The following is a 13,838-nucleotide window of genomic DNA, read 5'->3' as shown; positions in this document are numbered from 1 at the left end:
GCTTCTTTCTCTGTTCCTCACTTTGCTTTAAGTATTCCCTCTCTGGTCAGAAGTCTCCGGGAAACAAACTGTAGAAGGGTAGAAGCAAAATTATTAAATGTTGATGTTAATACAACCCAAAGACAGAGACTGAGGTGCTTCAGTCACCAGATCCAAGTCTGCTTGAGGCTGCCCCACCCCATCTCCTGGCTTCCCTCAGAGCCCCAGGGCTGGGCAGGTGGTTCCCTTGGTGTGCTGGGCCTGGGCATGTCCTGCCTGTGGGAAGAGTCCTGCTGCAGCCCCAGAATCCCCCAAGACCAGCAGCTCAGGGGCATTTTCAGCGCAAAGTGGTGCATATAGCAAAGAGAAATAATCGGGCTGGATCCAGGTGGGGGGAGTGGATTCATCCACACTGGAAGGGGTGGGTATGAGAACAGATCTCTTGTAATTCCTCTTTCCTTTCTATTTTCCACCAGATGTTCCCAGACATAAGTCTGGGGCACATGATGTGTGCAGCACCATAAGTGCTGGAGCTGTGAAACATGGCGAGGCTAATAAAGCCCCAGGATGGCTGGGAGAAAACTCACTCCTTCCCTCTCCAGTTCTTGGCCATGCTGAAAAGACCCTTGATCCAAGCCTTCTATTAAACAAACCCACAACTGCAAGCTGAGGGACTGGCACTGCGCTGCCCACCTGTGTCCAGCTGTGCTGTGCAGTGCCATGCTATGCTCTCACTGATGAGCTTCTGGATCCTCCTGGGGACAGGGGATGGAGCACACCCCAGGGCAGCAGCATCGTGTAGGAGACCCTACTGCACTCAGGGGCAGCTGTGGAAAATGTCATCGCTGTCACCAGGAATCAGGCTTTCTTTGCTTTCACAGGATTTCAGCCCTTTTTGCAACGATGCAACGACTGCAGGCAGAATTCAAGTGGTGTGCCCATATTTCACTGCCAAATGACCACAAGTATTGGCATGGATACTGAAAGCACTCCTTTATGCCACTGTTTTTTCACTTTCACACCCAAAGCACATGCTGGTTGGTTGCTGTATTTCGGATGATGCAGTGTGTCAGTGGTGCTGCCCGAAAAAACATTCTCTGTAGCTTGCTGTCATGTCATGATTGATATCGGCTGTAACAAGATAAAATGTTATGGTACTGTAATTCTGTCTGATGCAAGGTAGTCTTTGATCTTTACCATTTTGAGATGATTATAATATATACTTAGTTTGATAAATAATACCCTTTCACCGGAGTCACAAAAAGTGGAAGGAAAATTGGCATCTGAAGTTTTGAAACTTCCCCTGTGAGGATGTGATGCTTTGAAAGTGAAAGGCTAAATAACAGGGAGATAGTCCCACTCACCTCGCTAGGAGTAGACATAAGAGTCATTTTCTTGATTTTGTTCTGTATTTTAATTTCAACAGTTACTTGAGCCATGGGAAAAATGAGCAAAAATCAGCAGCACAGCTATCAGAAAGTGTTCTCATCAGGTAATCATTTATTAAAACATTTCAACCAGCTGGTATAAATACGATTGTCATCAGAACACAACAGGCAAATATGTGCTCCCATCTGCACAAGCAAGTCAGCAGCAGTCCCTCCATGTCCTCTGCCACCTGTGCCCAGCACAGGGACCCCAGCGGGGCCCCATGGCCAGCATAGGGCACCCAGCAGGACCCTGTGCCCTGTGTAGGGCACCCAGCAGAGCCCACCATCTCACCACTACTGTGGAAGGGCAATGGCCCTTCAGGTCTTGCGGCAGGATGCAGCCCTGCATTGCCTCCAAGCTGAGGGACCCTGGGGGACCCGTCAGGCACCACCAACACTCTGGGGCACAGCTGGCAGTGTGGTTGGGCTCTGCCAGAAGCATGCAGCCTTCATGGCCTGCACTGTCCCACTGACAGCTGGGCTCAGGTTTTGGCAGGGCTGTGCCAGTGCTGACTTGTGGGAACAGCCATGTGCTGGCAGTGGGTTTTGGCATCAGAGGGTGCTCTGCCAAATCCTGAAAGATTCCGCATGGCAAGAGTAGGGTGTACCTCCAAGGCTGTGATTGTTTTCCATGTAAATGTCTGTTTTGGTTTGTGCTTAAATGATTATCTGTCATTGATTTGTGTGCCTAACTACTACTGCTTCAAGCTGTTTTCAATTATTCTGTTCTCAATACGCTGCAATCCCAAGGATTAGCAATACAGTGTGCCACAAACCACCTTGCAGCAACAGAGCCATAAACTGAAGAGGCTAGAAAGGATTTTAATGGGAGATTAAAGGCAGAAGTGACTCACAGAATGGCAGCGGGGAGGGAGCATGCTGCCTGGCTGCAGCAGGGCTGCTCCACAGTCTCTCAGAGTGCCCTGAAGATCCCAGGTTAATATAATAATTCTTTCCTTATCATGCAGATTGCTGGTAATGATTTCATAATTAGGGATGTGTTTTAAAGAGAGCTTGAAGTGAAGCATGTGCTCTCCCTTTTGCTCTAGGAGGTGCGGAGCTGCAGTGTAGCATTGTGCACGGCTTGTTTCCTTGCCTGCTGAATTTTCCATGTAAGTTTTGCCTGCTTTCTCTCTGTATTTTTAATTGAAAAACTGTACCTTTGGAAAAAGCTGCATTTCCCCTTGGCAGCCCTCTTTCACCACAGCTGGTGTTTTTAAAATAAACAATGTGCATCTACACCAAAACTGGTGAACTGAGCTGGAAGGGACTGCTGCACTGAGCAGCAGTGTGTCTTTCCTTATTCAGTTGTAGGTGCTCAGACATCAGTTGCCTTTAAAGCTTATTTTTATGCACTGCTCTCTCAGCCCTGATGTACAAGGGTTGCACATGCACACATGTGGTGGTGCACAGGGATGGCGGGGGCCAAAGGTTTGGCTGGTGGCACATCCTGCCCCATGCCACTGTGATGGGAGCCTGTAGCTGGTGCCAGCTAAATGTCCCCTGGTGGTGCCACGACCTTGCAGTGCTGTCCTGCGGGTTTCTGGTTCGGTGGGAGGGGACAACCTAAAATCCAAGCCCTCACTTACTGGATTACACACCATACTGCAGTGTTGAGCTGCCTTAAGATTTATTTGTTAGTAATATCAGCAGGCTTTTTTAGCTGTCAGGGGCTGAGGGTGCTTCACTGTTTCTCCTCACCTAGACAAGTGGAAGTTTCCCTATACTTCATCTGTGTTCCTAATTGTTGCAAAGTAATCAACTACATACGCTCATGATGTAGCCATTTGTGATGGTATCCTTCAGCTGGGAAAATGTTACTATTACTGAATTTCTAAGAACTGCTATTAATATTCTGACTTTGAACCAATTTAAATATTTGAACTTTTTGAGAGCATCGTTGAGTTGAATAATGTGGAGAAGCACACTCAGATCAAATCCTCTCTGGATTTTATCAATACAGGGAGTAGGAAGGAAGAGAAGCTATTTGTCTGACATGTATATATGTTTATAGCAGATAAAATCAAATACGTTATCACTATGCACTTTGCTATGTATATTTTAAAACATTACAGGTGGATGGGTACATACACATCTCTAGCTTACAAGAGATACCATCATTAATTTCCACATCGCTATATGTTTTCATGGTTCTTTTAACCTTTTCATATTAAGTAAAATAACAACTAAAGCACTCATTTATGTCCTTGGAAGTACCACACTTGCACACAGTTCCTGTTAGGAAGGCAGGAAATGTCCCTGCAGGGAAGGGGAATGCTCTGCCACCCCCAGCCTGAGTTTGCAACAGGAGCTTCTGGATGTCAGAAATCTGGTGGCAGAAGTGAGAGGTAATTGGAGACAGCTGGCTTACCTTGAATGAGAAACTTTTTATATATTTTTCTCTAGGCCAACATTCAAAAATCTATCAGATCACTTTAATCTCTTGCATTTTGAGAAAATTCAGGTAAAATAAGCAAGTCCCCAAAGCAAAGCTAAACTCTAAGTATCCCGGTACTGAATCTATAAGATCAATAAAAACGCGAGAGATGTCAGCAGTAGCTTTTGCAGAACACAGAGTCATTGAGTCTCAGGCAAAGTGTTTGTATTACTAGGCTTTTCCCATGGTACACCATACCCTTATAATCAGTCTCCTATCTGTCCTTTAACTTTCAATAATATTAAGCTGCAACAAAGCTCACCCAAATGAAAATAAAAGATGTACTCAAAAAGGACTGAGCATCCTCGTGGAACAGTGCTAGAAATCATGGTGTGAGACAGGACTTCTAATCTGATACTCTCCTGTTGTTGTATCAGAGGGACAGCTGAAAACTGTTTTCCAAAAAAAAAAAAAAAAAAGACAGCCAATCCCAGTTGCATTTCAACTATCCTGGTTCAACATATTGCCATATTTAAACTGAAGAGAAAGCCAAACTGGATTCCAGAAGCAATTAGTAAGAGGGACATGGCTGAATAACTCAGGGGGATGTTGGAACTCCATCTGCAGGAGGAACTGCCGAAGTAGCATCCCTTACTTGTGTTCTCCAAACCAGTGCCAAGCTTTGAGTATCACCATGTTCAGAACAGCAAATGCCACTGCAGTTCAGGAGGTGGTGAGCCCATGGAGCCAGAGGGTATCTTCCTGAAACAACACGGCTATGGATTGCTTAGAGTTGACAAGAAAAAAACAGAAACATTTCAGACATGCACAAGTATACAAGTCTCTTGAGAATGGGGTAGTTTGCCCTTAAAGGTACTTATTTGTAGGACAATATTTGTTTGAGAAAACTCTTGAATCGACTAAATAATTTACAAAGCAAAAACTTCTCTTTTACTGAATGTTTCATCACAGGAAAGTCACAGTCTCCTCACCTTATCACAGAGCTCCACTGCAGTCACAGCCACAGGGCTGTTAGATAGCTCACTCCCGTGATACACTATAATGGGTGTCATTCCTTTTTAGTAAGTCTAAACAAAAGAGTTAATAAATCCTCAGGGCCTCCTATCGCTACATCTATAACTCTTGGCTTTCACTTCCTCAGTGGGGTTGATCTTCTTGAAACTCATGGCATTCTCATAATTCTCTTTAAATAACGAGCTGTGTTTCAGGCTCTCATTCAGTGCCGATGTGTTTTCTGCACGTTTGACTGTGCAGTGTCTGCTGATGAGTCACATCTGATTTACACCCAGATAAACTAAATCATCCCTTGTGGCACACGGCTGAGCACAGCACCCTCTGATCCTCTGATGGTGCCAATGCGGTTTTCTATCACTGTTGGTTTGTAGGATGTCACCCCACTTTGAGTCTCCATAGAGACTGTTCTGAGATGCAGGAATCCCCCAGCTATTGGCTCCTAACGGGACCTGCTGGGTCCAGGATTTCTCAGCAGGGACAGTGGAACACTGTAAGAAATGGAGACCTTTGCTGTGGTTTAGGGGAAATATCTGGGTGAAGATAGTTCTTACACGTGTGCTGTGAGTGAATCTTTCACTGTAATTTCTCCTTTTTCTCTTTGGCAACTTTTAACACTTTTCTCCTACTGCTTTCTGGTGACACTGCAAAACATCCACAAGAAAGTACATTCTTTTTAGGAAAGTAAAATAGTGAATAAGTGTATTTTAAGCAGAAATCTAATTTATGTCCAACACTGGACAAACCCCAAATATGAATAGCAACTTATGGGAAAGGCAGCTATTTCATACCCACCATGAATGAAAGCACAAAGTCACATCTCAAAATGTGCCAGAATAGAAGCAAGTTTTAAAATTTAACTTTGATCTGACTTATATTTTTAATAATGTAAACCTGACATTTTCTCTAGTGCCACACTGACAGCAGGTGAGGCTCACCGTACGTTTCCAGAGACCCTCCCCAGCCACCCTTGTCACAGCTCCACCACTGACACCATGGGCTCTGGGTCCAGGTGGACCTGGCCCTCAGAATGAGCTCATTGATGTCCCATCAGCTTTAAGTCCAGTTTTTGCTAGGGTGGGCCAGTTTGCTAACTGGACACTGACACTCCCAGCAACTGGAGGGGATAGGAGCCTTCTGACACGTGTCATACAGTGAATGAGTCTCCCCAGCACATTCCATAGGCGATGCAACACAACAGCAGAACTTTTCTATAATTTCACTTTACATCTGTAATGCGACATGTCATGCCAGATCTTATCTTTAGGGTGAAAAAATAACGTTTGAAATCCTATTTTCTAGATCAAAGCCTCTCTTGCTTGTTTGTAATTAAACATTTTGACTCTTACCTTAGTTTCATGTTCAGATTATCCAAGAATTCAAGTGTTTCATTATGACAGAAGAGGAAGTTGCTTTGATCTAGAAAATAATTCGTACTTAATAGCTGGAAAAGTTAATTATTCAAATAACAATAATATAAATATTGAATACACTAAAATAGCAGAATATTAAATAAGCCATAAAAAGGCATGACCTAATATATGCTGTGCCATGTTCTCATACTGACAATATTAATAAAGAACAGTGGTTTATATTATCATGTGTTTGTTTCATGCGTGAATATAAAGGACTTCTGCTCTAGGAGGCCTGAGTGGGGACTGACTCTCAAGGCATTAGGCAAAATAAAAAGAAGGTGCCTGCTGGAGAGGTGGACAGAAAATGGGAGCGTGATGGGCTAACAAAAGTGTATTTCCAATATTACTTTAAGTGGGCACCAAAAGGCCAAGGCTGCGTTTGTCAGGGCTTAATAAAAAAAAAAGGTGACATTCTAATTGAGGCATGGATAAGAAGAGGAGAGATGAGGGTCTTTGTCTTGGTTCTGACCAGGAAAAGCTTCCTCTTAGAGATGCTAAGCAGGAGGCGTCTGTGGGATTATGCCATAGCCGGGATGCATGGACCAGGGAGAAGGGTCTGAGTCAAAGCTGACACACAAATTATGGGCCTGAATGACAGGCGGGATGGTGAGGATGTCCACAGTGATCAAAGAGGGGAGTAGCAGGGAAGACATGATGTGGGGAAGATTACAAGGTCTGTCTCATTCACATTGAGTCTGAGTTGACAGACAGTCATGTACAAGAGACGTCAGGGAAGCAAGACCAGAGCTGAGTTGGACAGAGGAGACAGGTTGTGAGCATAGGTGGATCCACCACTGGCTGCACAGTGGTGGTACCTGTGTTTGTGTTTGCAAGTGAAATTACCCAGAGATATGGAAAGGTGAAGAAAGGGGATGCAAAAAGGGCGAGGTTCCATGCGATCACCACAGAAAATAAGACTGCTGGTGACATACATAAAAATGAGGTTAAAGCAATAAATACACGAGGATTTTAATGTCAAAATTGCTTCTAGCTTGCAATTTCATTTTACCAAATTGAACTTCCCAAATAAATAATTTGAAAAATATTCTTTTATTTTTTTATTTAAGAAAATGTCATCAAAATTAATGTAATTTCATGTACCTAGTATTTTAGCATAAAATATCTTTTGCAAGAGAAAAGATGTTTTAAAGACAAAAGACAAAATTTGGAGCAGCTTGCTTTTAACTCTAAACATAGCATCGTCTACTGTCAAGTAACATATTTCATTATCTTCTTCATGTCTCAAACCGCATTAAAAAGAGTAGAGAGGTTTTGCTGATTCTGTTGTAATCAATCCTGTCAGAGTTGTTATTGGATTTATCTTGGAATCTGAACAACAGCATTTTTCATTGTTGTTTTAGATTCTCTTTGCGATTGTACAACTAACATGGTTAAGAATATAAGAAAATCTAAAATATGCTAATCTGAACAAATAAAATTGCTAAACGACTATAAAATTACCCATGAAGCCTGCTTGGCTCCGAATAAACATCCATGACTCTTATTTAGTGGACTTTAATGAAATGCAGGGCTATCCAGGTATGAATTAATTCTAGAATTATGTCAGAGTGAAGCGGTCTCATATTTACCTGCCTTCATTTGGCATAAAGGTGTTCAAACATTTATCAAAATAAAAGCATACAGGCATAGCAGAGCCAAGCGGCACCGAGAATAAAACTGGGCAAAATTCTGATGCTGCAGAAAAAGCAGACCCAGAAGGAGCCTCACACGTGCCTCAGCCTCCCTGAGCCCAGCATAAAACCACTCAGCTGATGCACAGTGGTGTTTATAAATCACGCACACAGCTCAGAGCCTTCAGTGCAGCACGGACAATAAAAGGGAATTAAGATGCTTAATGAGGTGAGATACTTCCTACAAACGGCAGTCTGTCTTTCTTTCCTTCTCATACTCGTTGGGATACCATTTTATTTCTTTTTCTGCCTCTCATCTTTTCTCTTGCTCACAAGGAGCCTGGCTTTTCCTTCAGAAGAATGTGATAAGCAGCAGCACTAGGCGTACACGGACAGGCTGTATTCCCATTCCCAGTGCATGGATGTGCCCTTAGAGCCCCAAACTGCTGCCTCTATTGCACAGGTCAGCAGACACTTTCCAGTGCTCAGCCTATGGGGACTGGGGCTCCAGTTGCCCCTGCCCACAGGCACAGAGGGGATGCCCCATGCCACTGCGCACCACTGTGACATGCAATGTCATGAAATCTGCATCAGAAACAACATGACAAAATAAAACTGAATTACCACCCTAGGATGCAGCTTGCTGGAGCATTAATACGTTTCTTGGGCTATTGAAGTCATTTAGCCTCCACAGGCACAGCTCACAATGGAACCAATGTATTATTAATGTCCCAGCAAAGCACACTCCATTGTGTCTTAATGCTACAGTGTAAGATGCCTGCAAAGGAAACAGTCATGTAAGACAGGGAGCAGTGCCTGCTAGGAGGATGGATGGACATGATGGCATTGCCTGTGGCTCCAGCAGTCTCAGAGATGCCTCAGTAGCGTTTCTCCCTGTATCCTTCTACAGAGGATTTTTTCCAAAGCATTTCTAAACATCTATTATTTATAAAGCACTGTTGCTTTGCGTGGTGCTTCATGGGCAAGAAAGGAAATGCTGCCCCGAGGAGCCTGCAGGGGCTGCTGGCAATGCCATGGCCATGCAGGCAGGGCAGGCACGGCTTCCTCCTGCCTTCAGCCCCTATCTCATTGTGCCCATCTTCCCACTGCAGCCCTAGGAGGTAAGGGCCCAAATAAACCCTGTTGTGCCAGCCTGCTGCCACTTTCACACTGCTTGTGCAGAGCCTATTCCTCAGAGAGGCCGTCCCTCTCCAAATCAAGAGCTCAGGTAACCCATATCATCATACAACTTGCTGCTACCTGGATTCCCCAAAAAACAGCCGTGGGTCAAGCCACCTCCTTGGGCACCAGGAGCTGGGGCCAGGTGAAGGGAGGGGGCTGGGTTTAGGAAGTGCAAAGAGCGGTAGGGCTGTGCAATGGGAGAGCACTTTGTGCACTGCCCAACACACCAATGGCTCACACGCACCTGAATCAAAGCCTCCTTTATAAATAACCCTGGGAAGAAGATCTCCACAGTGACAGCTAAAAGATCTAAAGCAAACCTTGCACAGGCCAGGCAGCTCTGTTCCAGCAACAGAGCATCTTCACTGTTTGGTTGGAGATTGGTCATAGACATGCCCAGACTGACCTGGGTAAGCCTTCTGTAGAAGCCTGACACCCTGAATCAGGAGATGGTGACAACCCAGTATGGATACTAACTTCAACCTGAAGGAGCTGATCTTCCAGGAAAAAAGGCAAAATGCAAGAAAAGAGATCAGATAGATGAATAGTGTTTGGGGGCAGAAGTGAAAAAAATGAGAATCTATATATTGAGCACATGACCATGCTGGGCAGAGCTGAGGAATGACAAAAGGTTTAGTTCTGGGACTGAAGAATCTGTGGGGCAAAATTGCCTCAGATCAGATAGATCTTGTAATTCAACCCAAGGTAGAATGTTGCTTCAAGCTTCAGGCTTGGGTATTCTAATCCTTTCCTATAATTTTTCTACTCTTGTGGTTTGTAATTGAGAAATGCATTTCAAGGCAGAGGAGTCAAAAGGCTCATTTTTTGAAATGTCAGAGTGAACTGTCTCAAGGTTTTCAGCATCTCTTGCCACCTGCCACTTCCCTACTATTTTTTCATTGGCTGAAAATTTATTGAGCCTGACTTAATTTATTGACAGTTTAGATACCCCCAAATTTCTTTTTTCCAGAAAATTTACTGCTTATCACAAAACAAAGTGAATTATTCCCTCCACCCCCTGCGGAGAGGCAATACTGAGGTGAGTGTATTGTGGCCAGTTGTGAACATGGATGGGGAAATTGATTAGCCTGGATGCTGGTGGGAGAACCTTCCATGGGGAACCGCAGCAAGCAGGGATAGAGCTGGGGCTGGCTGAGCAGGACAGAGGGATGCCAGGAAGCTACTTGTCGGAGGAGTTCAAGGGGGCAACCGTGACAGCCATGGATGGGAAGGGATGACAGTGGTAGAGCCACCAGAGGATGAGTGGCTGGGTAAGAGCTTTGGCAGTCTGGACACTGAAAGCTGTGAAGCACACAGTAGTTATAAAGGAAAACCCAGCAAAGGAATGACCTGCTCAGTGAACAAAGCGTGTGGTAAGCACACAGTCTGTGCTCCATACTGTAAAAAATGTCGTAAAGCAGCTGCTGAAAGAATGCAATGATTGAATCAATATATTCTTCTCCTCTTTCCAAAGCCTTTGCTTTCAGTAGTTTTCTAGTTCAATAATGTATGTGCTGTGACAGATACAGAACAGTCAATATTAACAGCCCCCTCCGGCTGCAGTTAAATTTATTTAAAAATCTTCACATTTTCATACATGAAGTAGATGTTTGAAATTGATCAGAGTTTTCAGCGTATTTAAATTAAAACAGCTCCTGTTTTATCAGGTTCTTCTAACCGCTCTGATGGTTAGGGCCGTGTCCTTCAGCTACAGATATAATTGTCCCCTGACAGGTAACCGATTGCTGCATATGCAGACTCTGCATGCAGAAATGAAGACCTCCGCTCTCTGGCTGACCCTCTTCCTTACTTCTCTGCCAAGCCACTACATCCTGACACTTTGGCATTGAGCAGCACATTGGAGAACAGTGCTCACACCCTCCTGCTGCGTGGTCCAGGCTCCAACATTACCCTTGGTTAAAAGACAGATGCACGATCAGCAGCACACGTCCATCTTTCAGCGTGTTTGCATGTTTCTCTAGTCTAATCTCTACAAGAATCGAGCTGCCCCTTGCTCAAGCAGTGGTTTGGCAGGCCCAGTCCCACCTCTGAGCCTTCTCTCTTGGGGCTACAGCCCTGGGTGGCACGCTGCCTGCAGCTCCTGGGCAGCTGGAACAAGTGGCCAAGATCACTGAACTCTCAGAGTGACAGGTGATCGATATGCCTAACAATTAGTATCAAATATACAGTAAATGATGCATAATATCATTGGTGAAAAATGTTCTATTTAGGCAGAATGTAGATTGATGTCAGAAAATGCTCTTTAGCGTGTGAAATAATCAAGTCAACTGCTTGATGGATGTACTCTATAGTCTATTTACATAGCTCAGATTCAGTACACTTACACGATATTTGCATCAGAAACATATCTATAGTCAACCAATGGGGAAGAATACATGATTTTACCAACATGCTTATACATTAATAATATTACTTGGCAATCTGATGTTTCAAGACCCAGGGTGAATTACTTATTAAAAACCCATATACAGCTATCTGTCTTTATCTTTCTTTCTGTGTGAGCCATAATGGCCCTGATTGTTTTCAAAATTACATTTGGCCAGGATATGACTGTTACATGAAACCTCTTAAACCAATATCATTTCCCTCACTGATAAAATACATTATACTGCTGGATGCATTGAGCCAAACCATTAACGAAGGAAGCTTAACCTAACCTTTGTGCTTTGTGACCAGCCGTTATGGCAAACTAACATTTCAGAAATTGTTTCAAAAGTGAAGTTGACATGATTATGAATATGTATATTAAGTTCACTTATAACTTGGAGCTTCTCCTATCATCCTCATTTTTAATGGTTTGAGTTTTGCAGGAGACTTAGTTACTAGGGAAGATAGAAGGAAATGTACTCCATTTAGCACTGTTTAGGAATGCAGGCCCATGATAAATTAGCTAGATAAGGTCAAATTAAGCAAGGTCGGCTTTAAAGCTTGAATTCAGGATGTATGAGAAAAATAAAATGCATGTCTTCAGTTAAAATTTGAAAAGAGATGTGGCGGAAGTCATAGAGCAATCTCAAGTCAAAGTATTCATAACATTTGCAGTATTTCAAAAAAGCATCTCAAGCTCTGCTGCTTCTTAGAGAAAGGCAAGACTCTCAGACCTCCTGGCCAAGACAACAGTGTCTGACAGAAAGCAGGTGATGCAACATCAGTGAGAAACACTGCTCTGACGAGGAAATAATGAAGTCATTTTTCTGAAGCTAATAATGAACTGGATGTTCTAAAATGATTCTATGATTCTAGATCTTCATCTTGACTTCTCACAACAGAAAGAGGAGACTTCATCATTTTCATGCTCAACAAGATGATTCACAGAGCAAAATTAAAGGGCAAGACCCACCTGTAAGCAACAACAAGGCTTAGCTTTTTTTATGGCACCTTTTCTCTTTGAGTGTCTCATGACTTTACAGAGTATGGCAGGCCCCGTAAGATCTTGGCTCATGGTATATCCCCACGGCCTGGACACAAAGACTGAATCAGGATCACCAAAAGGAGAAGGCAAACCCAGGGAAGAAAAGCTGCATAATTCATTATATTTGCAAGTTAAAGGTAACACAGAGTATTGCTGTCTTGCCGCAGCAGTCTCAGCCCACCATTCTGAACAGTTTCCAGAGGAAAATCATTGCAGAGGCTTGCTTCTCTTTATTTTTGTCTTTTGTTTCTCCTATTCATCTAGTCTTTTGTCATTTCTGAAAACATTAGAAGCACTGAGTACATTCCCAATGTAGGCAGACGAAACAAAGGGATGCACTGCTAATTGTAGGTTACAAAAGGTACATAACAGCTTCTGTACTTGGCAGGACAGAACTATGTGTAATTTTAGTCTACATACAGTTTTATCGATATAGATAACCAGTTTACAGCAAGTAAAGCATGCGGTTGACTAGTTTGTTTTATCAGCCCTCTGAAATTGGGCATTTACAGCCTAGTTTGAGCAAGTTAAAACCGGTTACTGGATGTTCCGGAGGTGTGAGGGACACATTACATTTACAAGCATTTCAGTGGCTTGATGTCTGATGACATGAAGAGTTTTCTGGTGAAATTCAGTTCATCTCTAGGAAGGGCACTGAGAACTGCCAATCCACAGGAGACTATGGGACGTTAGGCCATGTTGTGCTTTCCTGACCCTAACTCCTGGGAACATGCTCAGACATCAAGCACCTGAGTACAACATAGGTGGAGAGGAGTACAACATTGCTCACTTGGAGGATGACCAGGAGCCAGTATGAAAAAGTAAATGCTGTTTCATCTGAGATGTTTCTGGTGCAAATGGAAGGTGGTAGCAGTAGAAGATGCTGGTAAGATTTGGTTTGAAACATCTACTGACTGAGTACAAGAGCTTTAAGAAAATGATGCGCAGAAGCATAGTGCTGTTCCTTGGATTTATCAGGTCACTTGTGATTTAGTTCAGGAGATGAAGCCAAGGAGATGGGCTTGATGAACCCAACATTGGGGAGGGACAGGGAGCAGGATGGCTCTGTATCAGGATGAGGAGAGGCAGAGAAATGAGCTAAAGGACAGTATTGTTGTAAAAACACAGATTTAACCTGGCCATGGTTGCTCAGTAAGCACTGTAGTAAAGAACACATCATCACCTGACATCCTCTCTACTCATATTCACCCTCTTCAAAGCAGCACCCACTTCCCTTTCTAACTTCTCCCATCTGCAAACGATGCTCTGAACTCCAGTCTAGTGAGCTGCTCAAGCTGAAACGGAGGGATGCTCTTAGTGCTCTAGTTAGTGCTGTCAAGCAGTCTGAAATGGAAGCTA

General features: G+C 43.6%; 1 long non-coding RNA gene across 11 annotated transcripts in view; it reads right to left on the bottom strand.

Moving 5' to 3' along the window:
• Positions 1-1,451: 1,451 nt before the first annotated feature.
• Positions 1,452-13,838, bottom strand: part of LOC104912274 (uncharacterized) — a 92,638-nt gene continuing 80,251 nt past the window's right edge. For 7 of the 11 annotated variants that reach the window (XR_014885340.1, XR_014885342.1, XR_014885343.1 and 4 more), the window contains 2 exons: positions 6,168-6,237; positions 1,453-5,462 (listed from right to left, as the gene is read on the bottom strand). This is a non-coding gene — a long non-coding RNA (uncharacterized LOC104912274). Of the gene's footprint in view, positions 5,463-5,813; positions 6,238-13,838 lie in introns of those variants that run through there. The other 4 variants (XR_014885344.1, XR_014885345.1, XR_794525.4 and 1 more) reach the window with 3 other exon arrangements.

This window comes from Meleagris gallopavo, chromosome 10 (assembly GCF_905368555.1).
Source record: "Meleagris gallopavo chromosome 10, MGAL_WU_HG_1.1, whole genome shotgun sequence".
NCBI classification, from domain to species: Eukaryota; Metazoa; Chordata; class Aves; order Galliformes; family Phasianidae; genus Meleagris; species Meleagris gallopavo.
This window is presented reverse-complemented; position numbering and strand designations above follow the sequence as displayed.